General features: G+C 37.5%; 1 long non-coding RNA gene across 4 annotated transcripts in view; it reads left to right on the top strand.

Annotated features, from left to right (window-relative positions):
* Positions 1-24126, top strand: part of LOC120304350 — a 56227-nt gene that overhangs the window by 23450 nt on the left and 8651 nt on the right. For 2 of the 4 annotated variants that reach the window (XR_005555708.1, XR_005555706.1), the window contains exons 2-3: positions 6330-6387; positions 23527-23611. This is a non-coding gene — a long non-coding RNA (uncharacterized LOC120304350). The remainder of the gene's footprint in view (positions 1-6329; positions 6388-23526; positions 23612-24126) is intronic. The other 2 variants (XR_005555709.1, XR_005555707.1) reach the window with 1 other exon arrangement.

The following is a 24126-nucleotide window of genomic DNA, read 5'->3' as shown; positions in this document are numbered from 1 at the left end:
CCATCTATTAAGTTTAAAGCTTTGGAAGAAAAGAATGTAGAATCACAGTTTGAAGAGCCTATATTTATGAAAACTGGAGAATCTTTGTGTGAGAGGCCTCAACAAGTCCAGGTTGAGGAGCAGAAAACAACTTGTGCAGTATATAATTCCAAAGAAAAGCAGCAACAGAAGAAGGTTAAGGAAGTTTCATACTCAGTGGTTTCTGAATCTCTGGGAGATGTTAGACCTACAAAGTCTTTGGAGCAATCTTTAAGGGTGGAATTGCTGCCTGAAATGGAAATTGGGAAATCTCAGTTTGAGGGGCATCAACAAGAGAGGAACGGGCAGAGGATAACTTGTACAACTTACAATTGTAAAGACCAATACAAGGAGGAATTTAAGGAACCCTTATTGGCTTCGGAGTCGATGGGAGATTCAGGAATTTTGGAGCAGTCTCCTAAGGCAGAACTTGCAGCATTTCTTACGAGTTTGATACAAGAATGGAGAAGGGAAATGGAAGAATGGAAGAATGGAGAATGGAAAAAATTGGAATGTGAATAATTAATAATACTAATATAATTGAGACTGATAAGGATGCAGTTTTTTACGGATGGAATTAGTTATTGGTGAAGATTGAAATGTTTAATGTGTTTATTAATTTTGTTGTTTTAAGTTTTGAACCTTTAATGATAATATTGTTCAAATTTGTGTTTTGAAGGGATTATAATTTGCTTATTTTAGTGAGGGGATTCTAATGTTTTAAATTTTAAGTAATGTTTAAATTTGTGTTTTGAAGGGAGTATAACTTGTTCAAGTTTTAAGTATGTTTAAATTTGGTTTTTAAATATTATTAATATTTTTAAGAGAAAACAATTTGTTTAATTAAATGTTTAGATTTGTTTAGGAAAGAAAGTAATGTTTAAATTTGTGGTTTTGGAGGGAGTTTATATAGAGTGATGATTGTATTTAGATTTGTTTAGGATTTAAAAGTGTTTCTAGTTTTTAAATATTATTATTAATATTTTTAAGAGAAAATAATTTGTTTAATTAAATGTGCTTAGATTTGTTTAGGACTTATAGGTTTTTTAAGTTTTTTTTTTTTTGGATAGGAGAGAAGATTATGAAGATTGAAGGAAATATGTACTTACTTTAAGTTCTTTAAGAGTATTTAGCTTTAATGGTATAACAAAGATTTGTATGTTTATTTTTTCGTTTTAGGATAAAGAAAGAGGGAGAAATTAGATTTTATACTATAGATATAGATATTCAAAGAAAGTAATGTTTAAATTTGTGTTTTTGGAGGGAGCTTATATAGAATGATGATTGTATTTAAATTTGTTTAGGTTTTAAAAGTGTTTTAAGTTTTTTTTTTTAATTAAGCCTGTACTCAGCTCTGGGAAGTCCAGGGGAGGGTTTGGGAGGTTGGGAAGGGGGGGGGCTGAGGTAGGGGGGGGTATGGGAAGGGGATTTGTTTTTGTAAAATGTAAAAATCTTCAATAAAAAAAAAAAAAAAAAAAAAACAGGATCGCCAACATGATCGCCAATGTCTGATAACGGATATGGCACAACAAGAAGAAGAAGACCTTGGCAATTACATGATCATCACTACCATATAATAGGATTTCTGATTCATTTTTAGCAAACTCAAAACCATGGCTTTTTTTGTCTAGTTTAAATCTTTCCTTCATCTGTTGATATGTAAACCAATGACAAGCATGACCTTCTAATTTTAATTCTTCCCTAGACTAAGTATTAGACTTCTAAAATGCATAAATGTTAATGATTGTGTTGCAAGTAGATGTTTCCTTTGATTTTGGTTTTAGTATTTTAAAAGCTAGTTTTCTAGAGAGTTTGTTCATCTATGTCAGGGGTGTCAAACTTGCAATGTCATGTGACGTGTTGTGACATATTGTGACTTTTTTGCCATTGCCGTCAATGGGGTAGGCACGGTTTTGCTATGATTTGGCCCACTGGCTGGCAGTTTGACACCACTGATCTATGTGATATCAGCCTCTAAATAACCCATACTTACTTTATTATCTTTGACGTGCTTTACTATTTCATTCTATGGTCTGGGGGGCTTTTTTGGGGGGAAACCAAATAACAAGAATATACAGTTAATCCTCATTATTCCCAGATTGTAAATTTTCTTACTTATTAAAATTTATATGTAACCCCCAGGTCAACATGATGGTGCTTTCATGGATATTTGTAGACATGCACAAAGTGGTGAATTTGAGTAGGGTGACACACACATTCCCAGCTGAAGGTCGAACAAGATGACACTCTATTTTCTTGTTTTAGTTTTCTTCCCATGAACAAGCATTCTGTATTTCCCCTGGAAACAATGGTTCATATTCACTAATTCAGTGTTTGCAGTGATTTTAGAGATAACTAGAGCAAAATCTGAGAATCAACTGGATTTCAAATCACAGATGACCCGACTGATTTAACTAACTGTACCCCAATAGCAGAGTTTATATTTACAGTTTTTGGTTAAGTGTGGAATTATTTATCTGTTTTTGTATATCTTTCATAAAAAATGTTTATGTTCTACATTTTAAATAGGAAAATCAAATGTTAATTGTTAGGAGTATAAGTTAAAAGCACACTTCTTCATTTTTGAATCTGGAATTTAGTATCACAAAATGATAGATATTAAAAATAACACAGACTTATTCTAAAACAATTTTTGTACTAACAACATGTAAGTTGTTTTCCAATATAATATTTTTAGTAATATTCACATTTATTTTAACTAGTTAAAAAAATATGATTAATCAAAAATTTTAAGTAGGCTGACAATCATAAAATCTATGTAGCCCTGTATTACGACTAATTGTGTTATTTGGTAAAAATACCCTTTTACTTCTGTCTCTGGACAGGAAGTTATTTGGTCGGTTGCTAAGTATCAATTTGGGAGTCTCTTATCTGCTGACAGCTTCACTCTCTATCCGTCAAGGAATAGTACTTGCTTAAAGAGGAAAAATGATGGTTTGTCTTCTAAAAAACTATCAATTGGTATAGAAAATAGTCTTTGTAAATCCATTTCTAAGTACAAGTATTGCTTGCTATCTTGTTCACCTTTGCTGAATTGGGAAAAGTGACTGCAATTGTAATTTCTTCAGAATGTGTATCAATCTGCTACATATTTCCAAGGGCAATTTCTGTCTTTTAAAGTGCAGAGATCATCTGGCACAAAAGAATCTGAATTCTAATAAGGGTTGTCTCCTGCATCATGTAGAATATTTATTACTTTCTCCTCTAATGACTTGGATTTTTCTCATTCTCTGCTTCTCTGGACTTAAAAAAGAGGACAGATGATCTATTTTGTCTAAATTTGAGAAAGCTATATTTACTACTCTGTGTGGGACACATGGCATCATACAAAGTATTCCTGTATGCTATATTTAATCCAGAAGCATTTAAAGAGATAGAGGGAGAATTATGTGCCATTTCTCTACAAATTTCAGAGAAATAATGCATAATAGAAGATTTAAACTAGTGGCATGTACGCTTCTTTGACCCCAGGGCAGCATTTTTTCCTTGAATAATATGTTAAGGCCCACATCCTAAGAAGTGGGTAGAGTGAGGATATAAATTAAATTTGAATAATAGCATTTAATTATAGATTATCTCCCAGAGATGATAATGCATTTCAATCAGTGGTCAAGTGCTAGAATTAGAGTTCTCATGATGTTCTGAAGATGAAGGATTCCAAAGAGGAAAAAAATGAGAACACAGACATTTTCTTCACTTTACTGTTGCTTTGTAGTCTCTACACACCAGAAAAGCCAAGTTCTTCTCTTCTGTGGCTGGAGGAATTTCATTTATTTGCTTATTTTTCACATTTATATGACCACACATCTCACAAAAGTAATTCTGGGTAGTGTAGATTGCTTTAAATTCTATTTTTGAACTTTCAAAAAATTAAAAATCTTTTAAATGTTTATTATTCTGTAAACTGCTCACAGTTGTTTGAAATGAGATGAGCATCAAATAAAGTAAATAAATGAATAATGGAGATGTGAACAATATTGGAGATTTAGTCCTTGTATTTTCCTGATGGGACTGGGAAAAAAACATCAGTCAGAAAATCTGAAGAAAATTCTGTACAGAAGAGATGATACGGAACAAGATGGACCATTTGACAAATCCAGCAAGATTCTTTTCTTTTTTCTTTTTTGCAATGATGGGCTCTACTGGTTTGTATCCTTGACTCTATATAATTTCTTATTTGCATACTTTAATTTGCCAGAATTGTATTATGCTTAATGGGGAAAAAGGAATTTGGAGCTCTTCTACTTTTCCTGGTGACATCATTCTTTTATAAATTATAGTTTTATCTTGCTTGTGGTTACAGAATGTTTGCATTATAGTCTCTTGCTTCTACCTCATCTTATTATTGCTAGTGTTTTCAACTTAAAACAGTTATTATATACTGAAACCATCATATTCAGTAGAAATTGTTCTAATTTCCAACCTCCACCCAAGGTAATTAAATTACATCAATATTGTGCTATTTAAAGAAAATAAACCTTGACCGTTCTTTAGAAAGAGAAATATTGAAACTGAAGCTCAAATACTTTGGCTACCAAATGGAAAGAGAGGAATCATTGGAAAAGACCCTCATGTTGGGAAAGATAGAAGGCGAAAGGAAAAGGCAGAGGATGAGATGGTTAGAAAATGTCACAGATGCAATGAGCCTGAGTTTGGGCAGACTCAAGGAGACAGTGGGGGACAGGATGGCCTGCCATGCTGTGGTTTACGGGGTAACAGACAATTGGGCATGATTTAGCAACAATAACAACGACATAGATTACTATTTCATACTTTATTTCTCTCTTCATAAAGTCTGTATTATCCAGTTCAGTGATTAGAAATGGGCTATGACTCAAGGTTTTTACTTTTAGCAGTTAAAATTGTGATTGAAGGCAATTTTATAAGAAATTGCACGCAGGGCAAGCCTTAAACGTAAATGAAAGATCCTTGAATGGATTAGCAGAATTCAGTTAAGTGATCTTAAATTTAGTTTCATGAAATAAAGATACCAGGGTGACTGGATTCTTTTAGACTTGCTATTTCATCAGTGCTTGTGGATTAAAATAGAATAGAATAGAGCTGGAAGGGACCTTGGAGGTCTTCTAGTCCAGCCCCCTGCTCAAGCAGGAAAACCTATACCATCTCAAACAAGTGGCTGTCCAGCCTCTTCTTTAAAATCTCCAGTATGGAGCACCCACAATTTCTGGAGGCAAGCTGTTCTACTGGGTAATTGTCCTCACTGTCAGGAAGTTTCTTCTTAATTCCCGGTTGCTTTTCTCTTTGATCAGTTTCCAACCATTGTTTCTTGTCCTGCCCTCTAGTGCTTTGGAGAATAATGTGACTCCCTCTTCTTTGTGGCAGCCCCTCAAATCTAGAACAATGCTATTATGTCTCCCCTATTTCTTCTTTTCTTTAGATTAGCCAAACCCAAGTCCTGCCGTCGTTTTTTGTATGTTTTAGTCTCCAGGCCTGATCATCTTAGTTGCTCTTCTCTGAATTTTTTCCAAACTCTCAACATCTTTTTTGTGACCAAAATTGGCTGCAGTATTACAGGTGTGGTCTTACTAAGGTTTTATAAAGTGGCCTCTGTTTATACAACCCAGGATTGCATTAGCTTTTTAAGCTGCTGCTGCACACTGCTGGCTCATAGTCAAGTGATCATCCACGAGGACTCCAGGGTGCCTCTCACAGTTGCTGTTTTTAAGCCAGTACAATCTGTACTTGTATCTTTGCTTTTCCTGCCTAAATGTAAAACTTTGCTTTTCTCCACATCATTTTGTTGGATAGGGCCCATTGTTCAAGTTTGTCAAGAACTTTTTGGATTCTGAGTTTGTCTTCTGGGGAGTTGGATACTCCTGCTAGTTTAGCGTCAACTGCAAATTTGATGAGTTCATCTTCAATTCCCTCATCTAAGTCATTGATGAAGATATTGAAGAGTACTGGACTTAAGACAGAGCCTTGTGTTACTGCTTACTTTTCTCCATATGGATGTAGTGCCATTGAGGACTACTCGTTGAGTATGGTTTGCTAGCCAGCTACAGATCTATCTGGTGGTGATATTGTCTATTCCACCTTTTTCTAGCTTACCAAGGAGTAGGTTGTGGTCTACTTTATCAAATGCCTCTCTTAGATTTAAGCTTACTACTTCCACAGCATTTTGCAAGTCTGCTAGTTTAGTCACTTTATCAAAGAATGAAATAAGATTGGTTTGGCATGATCTTTTTTTAAACAAACCTGTGCTGGCTACTAGTTATAACTTTGTTTGCTTCTAACTGTTTGCAAATCTGTTTTTTGATTATCTTTTCTAGGATCTTCCCAAGTATTGATATTAAACTGATTGGTCTGTAGTTTTCTGGTCCATTTACTGTAAGTATATGACGAAGAAGGCAACATGTGCTATGATCTTGATTTTTCTGAGTTTTTTCAGTGTCATTAATTTCTACCTTCACCAAGTGAATTATGATAAAAAGCATGCTGAATTGCTTAAAGGGGTTGCCAAATATAGTTTTTATTACCTTCTAGGAAACCAAGGCCTAATTAATGCTTACCTAGAAATATATCCCAGCTGTGGGAATCATACTTCCACATTAAGTACTTACTCTGAAATTGCCACTCATTATTAACTTTTCCCCCATTTTATTGAAACATATTGTTGCCTAGCTATTCTACCTCTGTAGCTTGTAGAATAACTATTTTACAACCTATTCTCCTTGTTCTGTGTTTTCTGGAAGTTTCCAAATTCCATCTTTACAAAAGAGACAGACTATAATAAAGGCTTTTTTTTTTACAAGGAAATATGATTTTGGCTGTTCAAATAATACTTTATCCAATGAACATATTACCAAATTCCCATACTGGAATATACCACTCTGGATCAAACAGCAGTAGTATTGTTCTTTATTAGCTTTTAACTCTTTTTATTTAACACAAATTAAATTTGTTTGATTTTAATAATAATATTATAGTAATATAATAATCCCCATACAGGAATATACCAATATACCACTTTGGATCAATAGCAGTAGTATTATTCTTTATTGGCTTTTAACTCTTCCTATTTTGCACAAATTTAATTCGTTTGATTTATAATAATATCTTTGAATAAAATACTGAAATGGGGCTATGTGGAAATTTCTAAATGTAGAAGCTTCAAAGATTTTATATAAATGCTTATTTTAATTTTGAATTTTTACATGACAGTTTTATGATTGCAGTAACATACATGCTGTTTATTATTACAATTACAATATTATTACCATAATATTGTTATTTTTGTTGTTACAACATTTCCACAGTTCTTTCCATTGCTGAGAGCATTTTAAATGAATTATCAATTTGTAATGTTTTAAAATCTCTGAGATAACGACTTCTGGTTCCAGATTACAGCGCTTGCAGCTGTGCGAAGAGACTGCTCTCTTTGCCAGCTGATTCTCCAGTGCCGATAGACCCTTAATCAGGTCGAAAAGCTGCCCTGGAAGGGCGGCTACTGTTGAGGAGGTCCTCGTCGTCCGTGGGAGAGCAGCAGCTTCTTCCATGGCTCAAGATTGCTCCTTTGGGCCGAGGGTGGAAAGACCGGCAAGTAAAATGGCCGTTCACTTTGCCACTGTTACCAGAAGTCAGAAGAACATCTAAGCGCAGCTGAGCCAGTTGAGACTTTTCCCCCCTTCTTTTGGTTCTCCTTTTTCTTTTGTGCCTGTAAAAACCACTTTTGAAATCATTTCCCTGCTCTAAGAAAGCGGTGTTTATGAGTGTGGGAAAAGAAGCTTAAATAGACTGAGTTAATTTAAAGTGATTTTTTTATTTTATTTTTATTTTTTTATTCACTTTGGGGTCTTGGAAAATTTTTTTAATATTGAATTTACTACTGGACTTAGTCTACATCTGAAGAATTCTCCCTTTTTGTGTGTTTTCTGATCTTGTTAACATTATTCCTGGTGTCTGGGAGGAGATTTTATATTTTACTGAAGACACTTTGTGGAAAAAGTCAAAATTTCAACTGTTTCTTTTTCTGATGGTGAGATTGACCTTCAGATTACCATAAAAGGGAAAAGACAAAGAAACTTAACAGCTGTATTTGTGGGAGTGGATACTGATTAAATGTTCCTGGAACACAGCCCCTATTAAAAGATACAGACTGTTTCTAATTATTTTTGAAATGGAGAAACCCTATGTTCAACTTGACTATAAATTCATACTGGAAAAACTTTATGAAGCTACTGACCAAATACGTTTGCAAATAAAAGATTGCACTATAGTTATAAGAAACAGAAATTTTGCTTTGAATCTACAAATTGACCCCCAATGCCCTCTATCTGAGCATTCTATAGACCAAAAAAACAACAGAAGTGGAACCAACTATGATTAAAGAAAATTCCACTTTATTTCATATGCATTCTGATGAGATCTCCGAGGAACCAAAAAGGACTGTAATTAAACCACTTAAAATTCCAAAACCAACAGAAATGGATAGACAAGCTCAACTAACCGAGAACCATGATAGCTTGGATAAGCAACTATTAACTACAAAGTTGGACATAACTGAGTCTGTTATTCAACAGTTTCAAATGTGGAGACTTGACTCTTTAAAACAACAAGGGATTATTTACAAAGGAGCTAGGTCTCTAAAACAGAAAAGGGGACGCTTTTGTTTGACCCAAAAGATACAAGGCACAAAAAGCGTCTTGTTCATTGATATAGAGGCATTGCTATGGAAACCTGTCTGACATAAAAAGAAAGCTAGAATAAGATTTGAGAGTGTGACTCAAGGTTCTATACCGTATAATGGGTTTAAAAGGCTTATTAGATATGGATTGATTTATGGTTTAAGACAGTTAAATAAGATGTTAGATTGAATAAAAATTAATTAAAGATTTGAATTTAATAAGAAGATGCTTGTCTATATATTAACATGTTTGTTGTGGATATAGTAATTTTGGGAGGGGTTAAAGGAGTTTGACACAGATATTGAGGGATTGATAGATTATAAAGTATAATAGTATATATAAAGTATATATACCCCCTTTGGAGCGGGTTCGCAACTTAGGTGTCTTCCTTGATCCACAGCTGAAATTGGAACATCATTTGACGGCTGTGGCTGGGAGGACCTTTGCACAAGTTCGTCTGTTGCACCAGTTGCGACCCTACCTGGACCGGGAGGCTCTCCTTACAGTCACTCATGCCCTTGTCACCTCACACCTGGACTACTGCAACACGCTCTACATGGGGCTACCCTTGAAAAGTATTCGGAGACTACAGTTGATCCAGAATGCAGCCGCACGAGTGATAGCGAGTGTTCCTCGGTACACCCACGTTACACCTATCCTCCGTGAGCTGCACTGGTTGCCTATTGGTCTCCGGGTCCAATTCAAGGTGTTGGTTATTACCTTTAAAGTTCTATATGGCTCAGGGCCAGGCTAATTGTGAGACTGCCTACTACCTCATAGTTCCCTTCGTCCGGTTAGATCCCACAGGCTGGGCCTCCTTCAGGTCCCGTCGGCCAAGCAGTGCCATTTGGGGGGGCCCCGGAGGAGGGCTTTCTCTGTGATGGTGCCCACATCTTGGAACCAGCTCCCCCCGGAGATTAGGACCGCTCCCACCCTGTTGGTTTTCCACAAGCTGCTTAAGATCTGGCTTTTCCGGCAGGCCTGGGGTTTATAAAATCTGACCCCTGGATGAATGTTACTGTATTGTTTGTCTTGTTAAGTTATATTGTGTTTTTATTGTTAGCCGCCCGGAGTCCTGTGGGAGTGGGGCAGTTTATAAATTTTAATAAATAAATAAATAGAGTAGAAAGGTATTTTTTTCTTTTTTCTTTTGTTTTTGTTTTCTTTCTCTTTTCTTGTTTGAACTAATATTTTTGCTATTAGAAATGATAGTTATTTTGTAATGGAAGAAGAATAAGAAAAAAGAAGAAATGATATTAATAAATGATTATTGATTATGTTAAAGAAAAAGGGAATGGAGAGACACCTGAAGTGTTAATTATGTATTTATATTAGCAATATGGAATATAGCAATTGAAATGTAAAGTTTAATACAAGATTTGGACTTATTTAGATGAAATGTTATTGATGATTGTTTTGATTGACTTAGTTGTATTGAAATACATTAACTTGAATATAATATATTATTAGAGGGAATAGAGAGGGGGTTTCTAATGACTTAATCTGAACTATATGAGTATGACTTTTTTTTTGGACAATTGACTACCCTGCCACCACTTGTTTGTAAAATGAAAAAAACTAATAAAGCTTGTTTTTTTTTAAAAAATCTCTGAAATAACAATTATTATTTTCATATCGCTGACGAAGGAAAATGAAGTCACAAGAAAATAGATCATGTATGCATCTTATTGAGGATAGAATAGAATCATAGGATGGGGAGGGACCTCAGAGGTTTCTAGTTCAATCTTCTATCCAAGGCAGGAAACCTTTCATCATCCTGAACAAATGGTTGCCCAATCTTTTCTTTAAAACTTCCAGTGAATGGAGCACCCACAACTCCAGTAGGCAACATGTTTCAGTGATTAATGGTTTTCACTGTCAGGAAATTTCTCCTTAGTAACAGGTAGGATCTCTCTTTGATGAGCTTCAACCCATTGTTCTTGTCCTACTCACAACCTCCTCTTAAGTTCTTAGAACAGTGGTTCTCAATCTTTTTAGACCGGCGACCCCGGTCATAAGCAGGCGGCGCGCATGCGTGGCGCCTCCCCCTGCACGGCACGCATGTGTGGTGCCGCCCCCTGCGCGGCACGCATGCGTGGCGCCACCCCCTGCATGGCGCGCATGCGTGGTGCTGCCCCCTGCACCGCCCCCTGCGTGGTGCACATGCATGGCGGCGCCCCCTGCGTGGCGCGCATGCGCGCCGCCCCATGTGCTGCCCCTGCGCGGCGTGCATGCGCGGTGCCACCCCCTGTGCGGCACCAGCGCCCCCTGTGCCACCCCCTGTGTGGTGCACATGCACGGCGCCGCCCCCTGGGCCGCCCCCTGCGCCGGCTGAGAAAAAAAATGGCGGATCGCGTTGTTTGGCGACCCCCGTGAAATGGTCGTTCGACCCCAAATGGGGTCGCGACGCACAAGTTGAGAACCGCTGTCTTAGAAGAAGCAAGATTTGAACCAAGAATCTCTGTCTCCCAGCTGCAATATGTATTCATGAATTTACTGCTGTATTTTGATTTTAGGAGTATTGCCATATTAATTATATAATTATTATAAGGCTCATAAAGAATTCATCAATACGTTAGGAGAAGATACATATAGTATATCAGTACTTTAATGCTTAACATATAGTAAGCATATGAGTCACATAAACTGAAATGTGGCTGTTTGTTTTCAAAACCTCAGCAGCTGACAAAGCTGACTTTCTTTGTCTGAGTTGATAGGCTACGTAGGATTGGGATTGGTTAATATTTATGAGAGCCTACCATGAAATTGTAAACTAGTTTAGAAAATTGAAAAACATTTCAGAAGAAGGAATTCAATCTGCTTCAAAATAATTGCAGGAATCCAGGAAGTCAGAGCTGAGGTCTGCTCAAAGGCAACTTTACCTTTAATTTATTAAAGTGTCTATGTTTATTTTCTATGTCCTTCTAGAAATAATGCCAGAGAGGGACAACAATAACAACAACAAAAACAATAAGCATCAATGAATAAGAAATGTTGGAGTATATAATTGTTACATGAAGAAACAACTATAGCTCTAGAGAGCATTCGAATCATAATGCAATCTGCAATATTTGTAAAATATTTTCATTTTTATATTTTTTTTCAATTCAATAATGACTTTTTGTATTTTTATAATGATTGTTTTTATATTTTTCTTGTTTTATTGATTGTTGTATACTGCCCAGAGTTATTTTTTCAGACATGGTTGACAATATAAATAACAAATAAAATAGTTGGCTGAAAATTGAAAATTTGCAATAACTTAAAACCCAAGTATCTATAAAAATGCCATATATTATTATTTTGAATCCATAATCTTGCACTGTATTTCAGTAAGTAGGATATATATAGCAGACATCAGGAAATGAAGAACATTGTTAGATTTCTAGGTTCACATTGTTGTATTTGTCCTCACTATCTAAAAATAGTGGCATCCTCTATTTAAAGTTTAGAATTCAGTTTGTAGAACAAAACTTCCTTTAGACTGGAGTGTCAAACTCAATTTCATTGAGGGCTCTATGAGCATTATAGTTGCCCTGAAAGGGCCAGATGGGCATGGCTGGATAAGCATGGCTAGGTGATCACTGCTGGGTCACCGCAACTGGGTAGGCTTGGCTGGGTGGGCGTGGCTGGATAGGTGCAGCCAGCTGACTCAGGATGGCAGGGTTGACATGGAAGAAATTGCACCAAAGAACTCAACATGGGGACAACTTGGTCCCCACAAGCTCCTTGCCTCTCCAAACTGCTGGCAGCCAAATATGTGTGTGCACACACGTGTGGGTGTGCATGCACACACACACACACACACACACACACACACACCACATTCCACATTTGGGGACTTTTATCCACAGAGGAAGGAGAGGTCCTTCTCCCCAAGCCGGCATGATTGGCAGTTTGCCAGCTCAGATGTGGATAAAAGTCTCCAAGCTTGGAATCATGTGTGCATGCGTGCATTGCAGCATGCCAAAATTCTTGGTTGAATTACAAAGATCTCTGTACAAAAGGAGGGATGATGGGAAGCTATGTGAGGGAAGGCTGCCCCAACAAGCCAGCATCCTTCTCGAAAGCTTTTCCAAATAGGAAACAAGTGTCTCCAACTTTTCCCAATAACTCTCCAATGTCCAAGAAGCCCAGAAATAGAGTTCAAAATCCCTAAAATATACATCCAAAATTTAGTTTTCACAGGCAATGCTGGTTAGATGGCAGAAGAGGGGGTGCAAGCTGCAAGGACCACATCTGAAAAAAGCAACCTTCACTTTGGGAAGCCCACCCATTCTCCAATGCAGAGGCTGCAGGGAAGACACATCTGGAAGGCAAGGCGCAGTATCCATATTGGACACTTCTACTCTCCAAGCCCCCGGATGGTCGAGGAAAAGAACCAAAAGGGACCCTGCAGCCCAGCCCAACTCAACCCCACTTCCCTGAGGGGATGCCTGGTTGCATGTACCTCCTTGAGGTTGCTGCTGCTGTGCTCACTCTCCTTGGCCAGGTTGCTCATGAAGGGTGTGGGAGGGTGGGGGAGATGAGGTTTGGTGCAGCTTCACCTGATGGGCTATGATGGTGCTTCACCTGATGGGCTATGATGGTGGCTTCCCCTCCAGGCTAGTGAGCTTTCCGGCTTGGAGGAGAGCAGAGGGGCAGTGGCGCTTCTGTTGGATGGAATGGCTGCCAGTGCTGCCACCATGGAGCTGAGGTGAGGCAGATGGCGAGGTGGGGTGCCCTGGCTGCAGAGCTCTGAGTGTGGTGCAGGTGGGGAGGGGTCATGAGTGCATGAGTGTGGTGCAGGTGGGGAGGGGTCAAACCTGGCTTATTGGACACACTGAGCTCACATCCAGCTGGCCGTCGCTGCTGGCCAATGAGTGGCCGAGGGGCCAACGAGCTGCAGCTGCTGCTGGGCACTATGAGCCCCCGGGTGCTTGCCATCTCTTGTGCCCAGGAGAAGCACTCAGCTGGGCTGGGATGAGCTGGGACCAAGGTGGCATGGGCTGGCCCCTTGCCATCTCCAGGGTGGCCCCGCAGGCCGGATCTGAATATATCATGGGCCAGATTTGGCCTGCAGTCTTGAGTTTGACATGTCTGCTTTAGAGAGATGAAATGGCTGCTTTAGATAGTAGACATTTAAAACAGGAGGAACTACAAGGTGTTAGAATTCAAAGTTCTGTAGGAACCACAAGAGAGATGACTTTGAGGAATGTGACCCTACTGCCAATGCTCAAAAAAGATTCAAATACCAAGTATAACATATAGAATTTGGCTGAATTTTTCTTTATTGCATAGGCATTGACAAATTTCTTAAACAAAAATCACACTAGGATAAAGATACAAAAAGCAAGGAAGATAATAAACATTGTTAATGTCCATTTTAAGTTATTTCCTCTATTGTTTTGTAACTGATCTCTTAACCTAAAAGTTGTACTATTTTGAATGTTTGAGTTTGTCTTTATCTTTACTTACTGAAAACCTGTGGAGTTTTTGGATTGCTTCGACCTTTACGGGTAGTCCTCGACTTACGACCACAACTGAGTCCAAAATTTCTAATTTTAAGTAAGATATTTGTTAAGTGAATTTTGCTCCACTTTATGACCTTTCTTGCCACAGTTGTTAAGTGAATCACTGACAATTAGAACAATTAACCAGTGGACCAACCTGCCTCCAGAAGTGGTGAATGCTCCAACACTGGAAGATTTTTAGAAGGGACTGGACAGCCATTCGTCCGAAATGATATAGGGTTTCCTGCCTGAGCAGAGGGTTGGACTAGATGACTTCCAAGGTCCCTTCCAACTTTATTATTAGTCCAATATTATTAGTCCATTATTATTATTATTATTATTATTATTATTATTATTATTATTATTATTGCAGTTGGTAAGTTAGTAATCCAACTGTTAAGGTGAATCTGGTTTCCCAATGAGTTTGCTTGTCAGATGGTCGCAAAACTGACCACATGACCTTGGGACACAACAATGGTCATAAATATGAATCGGTTGCCAAGCATCTGAATTTTGAAAGGTTGTAACTATGAAAAACAGTCATATATCACATTTTTCCATGCCATTGTAACTTTGAACGGTCACTAAATTAACTGTTGTTAAGTCAAGGACTCCTTTACTATTTATATGTATCTATTCAAGTTTTAAATTTTTCTGGATTCATTTTATTTAAAATTTGTGTAAGAAAGACCACTCCAAATTATAAAAAGATTTTTCTGTATCTAAGAATATTACTGCCACTTATTTTGGTTATGGTTGATGCATTTTAATGCATTTATTATAAATCTGCTGTTTTCATTTATCTTCCTCTTGAGAATGTAACCTCAGCAACAGTAGATAATCCAAATTCAATTAAATTTATTCTTAATGATTAAAAATTATGCAATATTGTTTCCCAAATTCATGGATTCCTATTTAATTCTTTATGTGAAGCCACCATGAACATACCTATTGAAAATCCTTGCACTAAGAGCATAACTTCATGGTTGCATTACTTATTTCCACTGGAGTGCTTGTAATATAAAAATAAATGTAGTCTATAAATGCTATAACCTAGATTTCATTTGGAATAAAGTATATGTGCATCACATTTCCTTCTATTTCCATCTGTTCTTGTATTAACACTGACCCATGGCAGCTTGCATTTATGGATATTCTTTTACATCAATGAAAAGTGGATACAGTTTATATCTTTTGCAGCCCCATTGAATTAAATTCAATACAACATATGTATTAGGTCATTATTTTAGTTATAGTAGCTTCATAGACATTTCAATATAAATAATTATTATAGTTTCAAATTAGTTTATGCAACATAAAATGTGTTTTAAGCGGATTAATCTCAAAGCCCGTAAAATGAAACTTGTATGCAGCAACAGTGACATCTGGTGGCTCTTTGTACCCACTACAGTTCTGCAGGATGTACAAAATATACTAACCCATTGTTGAAATTCTGTTAGCGGTTCTGTATGAGGACTATACGCCAGTTCAAAAACAGTTTTTGATCTCTATGATCCCAAAGTGTCTACTGAATTTGACAGCCAACCCAATTTATTCTGAGGTCAGTTGCAATGCAATCCAAATAAAAGTTCAATTTTTGCAGTGATATAGCTCTGAAAAACTTAGAGGCGGTTCATTTGCTCACTGAAGGAAAGCACAATCCCATTCTTTTTGTTGGCTTCTCAGAGGTTCTGCTGCTTAATCAGATTCCTTAAAGGGAATGGCTTTAAAAGCAGAAATAGGAGAACTCTGAGGACTTGATCTAATGAGCTTGGCCTTAAGTGACGTGGAGGACCACAGATTCCCAACCCAATATTAAATGAGGGTCTTTAAAGTATTTTCATTACTGACAGATAGCATATAGGTAGACTTGATAGATATGTTAATTTAAGTTAATACAATAATGTCTTTGGTCTTGTATCAAAAAGCATCCGACATTATTGAAATGAATACAATATTTTCTTCAGGAAAAGCTTTACATAATGCAGTATAAAGAATTTCTGTCTCAATAGTCAAGCTGAAACAGCTGCTTGTATACCTTTTGGAAAGTAGTTGTACAAATTATTTTTGGGGGCACAACACGAACTACATTCACAGTTGTCTATTTCACAAGATTAAGTCAACTAAGGCTTTAAATTAATTGGTATACCAAAAAAAAAAGGAACGGAAGGAAAAACAAGCAGATAAGCCACAAGTGTCAATCTCGATCACATCACTTGACATATTGTGATGTATTGCGATATTTTTTGCGTTTGCAGAGCTGGGGTGTTTGTGACCTCTGTGCAACGCATCTGGCCCATGGGCCACCATTTGACAACCCTGAGATAAGCAGAAGACCCACAATATATAATCAGTAGTTTGTTCTCTTTGACAGCAAGGGAGATCTTGCAAGCAGCTTGAAAAATGACAGAGTCTAGGAAGTGGCATGAAACTGTTAATTTCTGATTTTCTACTGAAGAAGGACATGGTGCTAATAGCAGCCATAAACATTTGCCATTACTTAAAAGATAGCAAGTCATGGCAGCCTTCCTATCCTAATGTTCTCCAAATAAGGTCATCACTCTCGTAATCTAGAACTAGCATGAGCAGATGACTCACCACAGTCAAATGTGACATAAAATAAAATGCATTAACAGAAGGATAGAATTAAGATCATGTGAAGTATTAATACCACTTTACAATGCCTTGGTAAGGCCACACTTGGAATACTGCATCCAGTTTTGGTTACCATGACACCATGATGTAAAAAAGATGTTGAAACTCTAGAAAGAGTACAGAGAAGAGCAACAAAGATGATTAGGGGACTGGAGGCTAAAGCATATAAGGAAAGGTTGATGGAATTGGGTATGTCTAGTTTAACGAAGAGAAAGACAAGGGGGGACATGATAGCAGTATTCCAATATCTCAGGGGCTGCCACAAAGAAGAGGGAGTCAAGCTATTTTCCAAGGCACCTGAAGGCAGGACAAGAAGCAACGGATGGAAACTTATCAAGGAGAGAAGCAACTAGAATTAAGGAGAAACTTCCTGACAGTTAGAACAATTAACCAGTGGAACAACCTGCCTCCAGAAGTGGTGAATGCTCCAACACTGGAAGTTTTTAAGAAGAGACTGGACAGCCATTTGTCTGAAATGGTATAGGGTTTCCTGCCTGAGCAGGGGATGGACTAGATGACCTCCAAGGTCCCTTCCAACTTTATTATTATTATTATTATTATCGATCATCGCACAGTCAGCCAGATGTTCAGACTGGATTTGGCATTTTGTCTACCTATCGAGTCCTTACCCAGGACCTGGGATAGGCAGATGTGGATGTTTGATGGTATTACAGGTATCGTTGCAGGATGGAAGCAGTTCCTAGTAAGGCCGCCTTTTGCAATTGACTAATAGTGAATTTGTCAATGCCAATGGTGTTCAAGTGATGCTCCATTTGTTTTGGGATTGCATCCAAGGAGCCTATGACTATTGGTACTACCCTTGCTTGCTTTTGCCACAGTCTTTCTATTTCTATTTGTAGGTCTTTGTATTTTGTTATCTTCTCCAGTTCTTTCTCTTCTATTCTGCTATCTCCAGGCACTGCCACGTCCACTATCCAGACTTTTTTGTCTTTCTTATCGACAATTGTTAAGTCTGGGGTGTAATGTTGCAGGTGCTTACCTGTCCAGTATGGTTGAACCTCTGGCATAATTCTCATCTTCCTCAGAGTACACGAGCCCCACAACCACGTCAAGGTAGTGCCTCACTGGGGGTTGTTGTTGTTGTTGTTATTATTATTATTATTATTATTATTATTGAGCCAGACTAAGGTCCCATCACAGTGATATTTGAAATCTATAGAATAAACTCTGTTTCAGAATTTGTTTCCTGAGCTGCTGCTGATCAGGCAGGACCTCAACCAACTGCTTTGTTTTTTCAGTTTTGTTCTGGTACTCCTTCCATATTAGCAATTGCCCTTCATGAGTTGAATCATGAATGTTCACAAATAACAAGTGTGCATCATGATTTACTTTGAAAGCCAGGCAAGTGCTTAATTTCCCAAGTACATTGTTATTTAGCTGGAACAGAAAGATCTGCATTGACTAACAGCAATGCTTAACATTGTAAGCATTAATATATTGTGCAAATAATGGAAATATCAAAGAAAGTGTATCCTGTGGTCACTGATAAAAATAGAATATTAATAAAATGTTCTTATATGAACATGATGATGGACAGTGGGTTCATTATCAGAAGGGTGGAATTCTCTGAAGATATTAGCCTTAAAAAGTTTTAAAGGATGCTTAATGCCAGTAATTCTAATATAGCAAAGGTATTAAAGGGTACTTTCCAGTGTCTATCAAAACTTATCCTGATTGGCGTGATGTCCATTATTGCTGAAAAGATGGAGCCACAGCAGAAATCAGAATTTGTCTGCTGGATGCCATGTTGCTGAATGTTACATTAGACATCTCCACTTGCTCACTCATCTGCTTACTTTGCAGTTAGTGGAAGTAAAATTACAATCTAGAAGACATAGCTCTCATTTTGCTTAAAAGAGTGGATATTTTGTTGAATTCCACAGCCATGAATTGAATTGGCTACTCAACTTGCATCAGTTAATAGAATTTTGTCCTCCAAATCTCTGAAGAGTTTTTTTTCTCAACATCTTTGCTGACTTCTCACAAAAAAGGAGCAATTGCTTCAAAGATATTTGAAAGGAAAGCACATACTGTATATTAAGCTACATATAGGATCCAAAAGATCATTAGTTAACTTTGCTTTGGTTCTACTACAGAAAAGTGGAATTAGGGGCCCAGGGGAATACTGTAGGCCTGAGTTTATCAAAGCTCATTCCAGTTAGGAACTCCCTTGGCATTTGAGCTCAAGCAATTAGTATTATGAGCTTTGATGAAACTGGTTCACTGCTGCATTCATCATTATTCAGGGTTACTAATTACAAACTTTTTCAATGGCCTCAGAACTGTAACTCTCTATTACATTTTATATTATTAGAAAAGTTCACAAAATAACTTAAAGCTGTCCTTTTTGAGTTACAAAAACTGGATAACCATAAGATGGCAGATACATTTGCTGCCATCTCATCTTTGTCTGCATTTTTGCAGCTCAGGGGCATAGATAGGCCCTTCCCCTTCCCCTCCCTTTTAAATGAAATAGGTCTTACTCCAGACAGCACCAAAGGCAGGTAGAAAACCAAGGCTTCCTGAATCATAGCTCAACACTTTATCTCCAGACCTACCTATGTTTTCTGAGCAGCTTTTCCTCCATGTAGTTGTCACAAATGTACATCTTGAAAGTGATTTGGCAAAAACCTCTCCCTAGGGAAGTTTGTTTTAGTTTGTTTTAAACCAGCGGTTCTCAACCTGTGGGTCGCAACCCCATTTGGGGTCGAACGACCATTTTACGGGAGTCACCAAACAATGCGATCCGCCATTTTTTCTCAGCTGGCGCCGCCGTGCATGTGCGCCGTGCATGGGGGTGCCGCCGTGCATGCGTGCCGTGCATGGGGGCGCTGCTGCACATGCGTGCCGCGCACGGGGGGTGCCGCGCATGCACGCTGCGCATGCACGGCACGGCCTTATGACCGGGGTCGCCGTATAAAAAGGTTGAGAACCACTGTTTTAAACTAAATATCATTAGATAATAAACACAATCTAAATGCAGAAGGCAACAGAAAATTTCCTTACAGAGCCATGTGCAATCATGAAACATTGTCAAAATCATTAGATTTTTTTAAATGTATGTACAAGTGAGATCATTATATGTGAAGTATGTTTATTTTACATACGTACAATAACTTCCCTTGTATTATTACTGTTGCTGTCAGAACCTATATTCTAAGAGGACCCTTTTCTACCTAATTCTAACTTTACTCTTTCTATACTTCTGGATTCTGCCATGCTCCTGGAGGGGAGGGGGGGAAAGCACTGTGGGTTATTGCTCTGTTTCCCTCTATCGCAACACTGTAACACTTTGCTGTTTCTTCCTCTGTGAACTATCTTTCCCCTTGATGTCAGCTAGAAGGGGGGGGGAGAAAGGAATGCGCCTCTGGCAACTGGTTTATCTCCACTTTTGGAAGGGAAGGTGTGAAGAGCCGACAAAACATTGCTGCAACCCCGAGACAGACAAAACATTGCTGCAACCTGGAGACAGCCTGTCGTTATCTGCTCTTTCCCACAACAGACTTAATACCTGGGGATTGGCCCATTTGAACTGACCGGATGAACTTTGGAGTGGAGTTTGCTTGGGACGCTTTTAACTTATTGATCTGAGCAGGAAACCCTCAGTTCTTGTCTATTATGGCTGCTATCAGCTTCTCCTAATAAAAGTTCCTTTTGGAAGAAACTGCTTCCACGAGTTCTGCTTTCTTGGGATGAGGTTTCTCTTCCTGGCTGGGTTTGTTTTGTTTTACTGCAATTAAGTCAAAGATGAATATTCTTTTTTTCTAGTATTTTATTGTTTTTGTATTTTCTTCTGATAACATTTTGGCGGCAATTTATTGAAAACAGCAGTACACATAGTTCTCAACTTATGACCATAATTGAGACCAAAATTCCATTGCTAAACAATACATTTGTTAAGTAAGTTTTGCTCCATTTTACCACCTTTCTTGCCATAGTTATTAAGTGAGTCACTGCAGTTTTTAATTTAGCAACACAGTTGTTAAATGAATCCATCTTCCCCATTGACTTTGCTTGTCAGAATGTGACAAAAGTTTATCACATGACCCCTGGTCACTGCAACTGTCATAAATACATGCCAGTTGCCATGGATTTTGATCATGTGACCAGGGATGCTGCAATGGTCACAAGTGTGAAAAACAGTTGTCACTTTTTTCAGTGTCATTGTGACATCAAATGGTCCCTACAAATGGTTATAAGTTAAAGACTATTTTATCATATATGTTAGCTCAATTCCATATTCTAAAATCTTATTACACTGAAATGTTTAACAGATTGCATCATGTGCTATACATTCTTAGTTGCTTATATGTTTGAGAAATTCTATTTGACAGATAATATTGTACCTTGCATGTGGGAGTTCATATATGTATATCAATGTCATCAAAATCCATCTATGTTCAACATTTGGAATATAGCTACAATATTAAATATTTTAGTTTGGTCTAGTGGTTAAGTCACCATGCTGGAAACCAACAAACTGTGAGTTCTAGTCCTAGATATGAAAGCCAGCTAGAAGACTTTGGACATCTGATTGGTTCAAAATTGGGAAAGGAGTCCAGCAAGGTTGTATTCTGTCACCCTGCCTATTTAGCTTAAATGCAGAGCACATCATGAGAAAGGCAGGGCTAGATGAATCAAAAGTTGGAATTAAGAAAGCCGGGAGAAATATCAACAACCTAAGATATGCAGATCATACCACTCTAATGGCAAAAGTAAAGACGAACTAAAGAGCCTCTTGATGCGGGTGAAAAAGGAGAATGCAAAAGTGGGCTTGAAACTCAACATTAAGAAAACCAAGATCATGGCATGTGGCCCTCTCAATTCCCGGCAAATAGATGGGAAAGAAATGGAGGTAGTGACAGATTTTATCTTCCTGGGCTCCAAGATCATTGCAGATGGGGACTGCAGCCAAGAAATTAAAAGATGCTTGCTCCTGGGGAGGAAAGCTATGGCAAATCTAGACAGCATACTAAAAAGCAAAGACATCACCCTGCCAACAAAAGTACATATAGTCAAGACCATGGTTTTCCCAGTTGCAATGTATGGCTATGAAAGTTGGACCAGAAGAAAGGCTGAGCGCCAAAAGAATTGAGGCCTTTGAACTATGGTGCTGGAGAAAACTCCTGCGAGTCCCCTGGAATGCAAGGCGATCAAACCGGTCAGTCCTAGAGGAGATCAACCCTGACTACACTTTAGAAGGCCAGATCCTGAAGCTGAAACTCAAATACTTTGGCCACCTAATGAGAAGAAAGGACTCACTGGAGAAGAGCCTAATGCTTAGAAAGATTAAGGGCAATAGAAGAATGAGGTGGCTGGGTGGAGTCACTGAAGCAGTAGGCGTGAGCTTAAATGAACTCCAGAAGATGGTAGAGGACAGGAAGGCCTGGAGGAACATTGTCCATGGGGTCGCGATGGGTCGGGCACGACTTCGCAAGTAACAACAACACAAACATAATAAAAGCAGGATAAAAATATAAAAAAGGAGGTATGGCTAGCATGAACAACTCAGCATCATCTCACATAATCCTCTGATCCTCTTGGCATTTTTGTCAAGGTAATATTTTAGTATGAATCAATAAAGAAGCATTACGCAATATCCTGGACTTTAGATAAAGCACCATAGAAATATTTTCATATTTTTTTTTCTACAGAAGCTTTCTAAAATCCTAGATAATTTATTATGTATAAGGATGGCTGAAAAATTAAAACTTGGTTCTACAAAATAAGATGATAATTGCTATATTTTGGAGTGTCATACCCAATTTTCCAAAAAAATAATCCAGTAGTTTAGTTATGTCAAAATCTTGACTCATTTTAACAAGATTGTTTTTCAAATGTTGAAAAAGTATATACAGAAATACTTGAGGTAATTATCTGTAATACTCAAGAGAATACAGCAGTCGAATGGCAATATTTCTTTTAAAAACACATTGCATTTCCCTCTGAATGAAAGTGATGGGAAGAGCATCATTCACCAAATTCTGATTAAAGATAGATATAGCAGGGAATAGCAAAAGAAAATTTCATTGCAAGCTAGAATCGTTGGTAGGTGCGGCATGATTACTACAGAATTGACTGACCAACACCTACTTTGACTCTTTTTCATAATTTTAGAATATATGATAGAATATGATTCATAATATTATTTCTTCCAGTTCCACTTGTCTGCTTTGATTGGGTTATTATTTTGATAGTATTTTTACAACTATATATTAACAATAGACAAATTCATAGTTTTAGTTCAGATGGATTCCCATAAATTGAACTATTTTTCCCCCAAAATTGGGAAATATCTTAAATCTAAATAAAACCTAACAAAAGCTCCCAATTGGGAAGAAGTACATTTTATAAGCCCTCCCAGGTAGACCAGATCAGAAAATCAACACCACAGGAAAGCTAAAACTTATTTTGCTGAGAGTGACTATAATAATAGAATCTTGCAAATATAAGATTGGTTGTTCTACTTCCTTCCTCTTTTTCTACTTCTGTGAATCAGAGAAATGTTTGGCTGAGTCTTTTCGAAATATTTTTTTGTCTGTTATAGACTGAATATGTTTGTTCTCTTATAACCTGTATATCTCCATCGAGATCATCTTCCTTATTCTACACATTTTCCTAGTCACTTATATTTGGTGCATTTCATTAATATCTGACCATTAATATCCAACCAGATGGTGGGAAGATAGAAGGAAAGATACCGTATTTTTCCAACCAGGAAACGAAGACTCTGATGTCTCTTCTAACAGTTACTCTCAGGTGATTTCATAGTCTAAATAAAATATGCCTAGTTTTTGGCTTGGTTATTTAGGGTTTTCTCCACCGCAACCTCTGAAAAACATAATTCATGTGTATGTAGTTTTAGCAGGTACCTGGAGAAATCTTCATTGCGTTTAGAAGCTTAACTAGAAAAACTATCAAGAGATATGAGGACCGTAGGTTATACTGGGAAGCTAGAAAACAGATCACAAAGCAATGGCAAATCAGGAAAAATGCATCGTTGTGTCCTTTTAGTAGCCTTGAAAGTATGTCTTTTTAAAAAATACATACAAATATGTATATGCCTATATATCTTCATTGCCAACAATGAAATACACGCATGCATAGTTAGTACACTGTATATTTAAAAAGTTTATTTGATTCAGAGGTAAAAGAGAGAAGAAAGTTATATCTCAGATAGGCAGAAGAAATTTCTTACTGCTGTCAAAGTAGTATTTATAAATTACAACTTCCCTCCATTTATTCTGTTATTATATTCAAGAGTGCATAAAGAT

This window comes from Crotalus tigris, unplaced genomic scaffold (genome assembly GCF_016545835.1).
Source record: "Crotalus tigris isolate CLP2741 ecotype Arizona unplaced genomic scaffold, ASM1654583v1 scf7180000017634.973608, whole genome shotgun sequence".
Taxonomy (NCBI): domain Eukaryota; kingdom Metazoa; phylum Chordata; class Lepidosauria; order Squamata; family Viperidae; genus Crotalus; species Crotalus tigris.
Note: the sequence above shows the minus strand (reverse complement) of the source record. Positions and strands in the feature narration are given on the sequence as shown.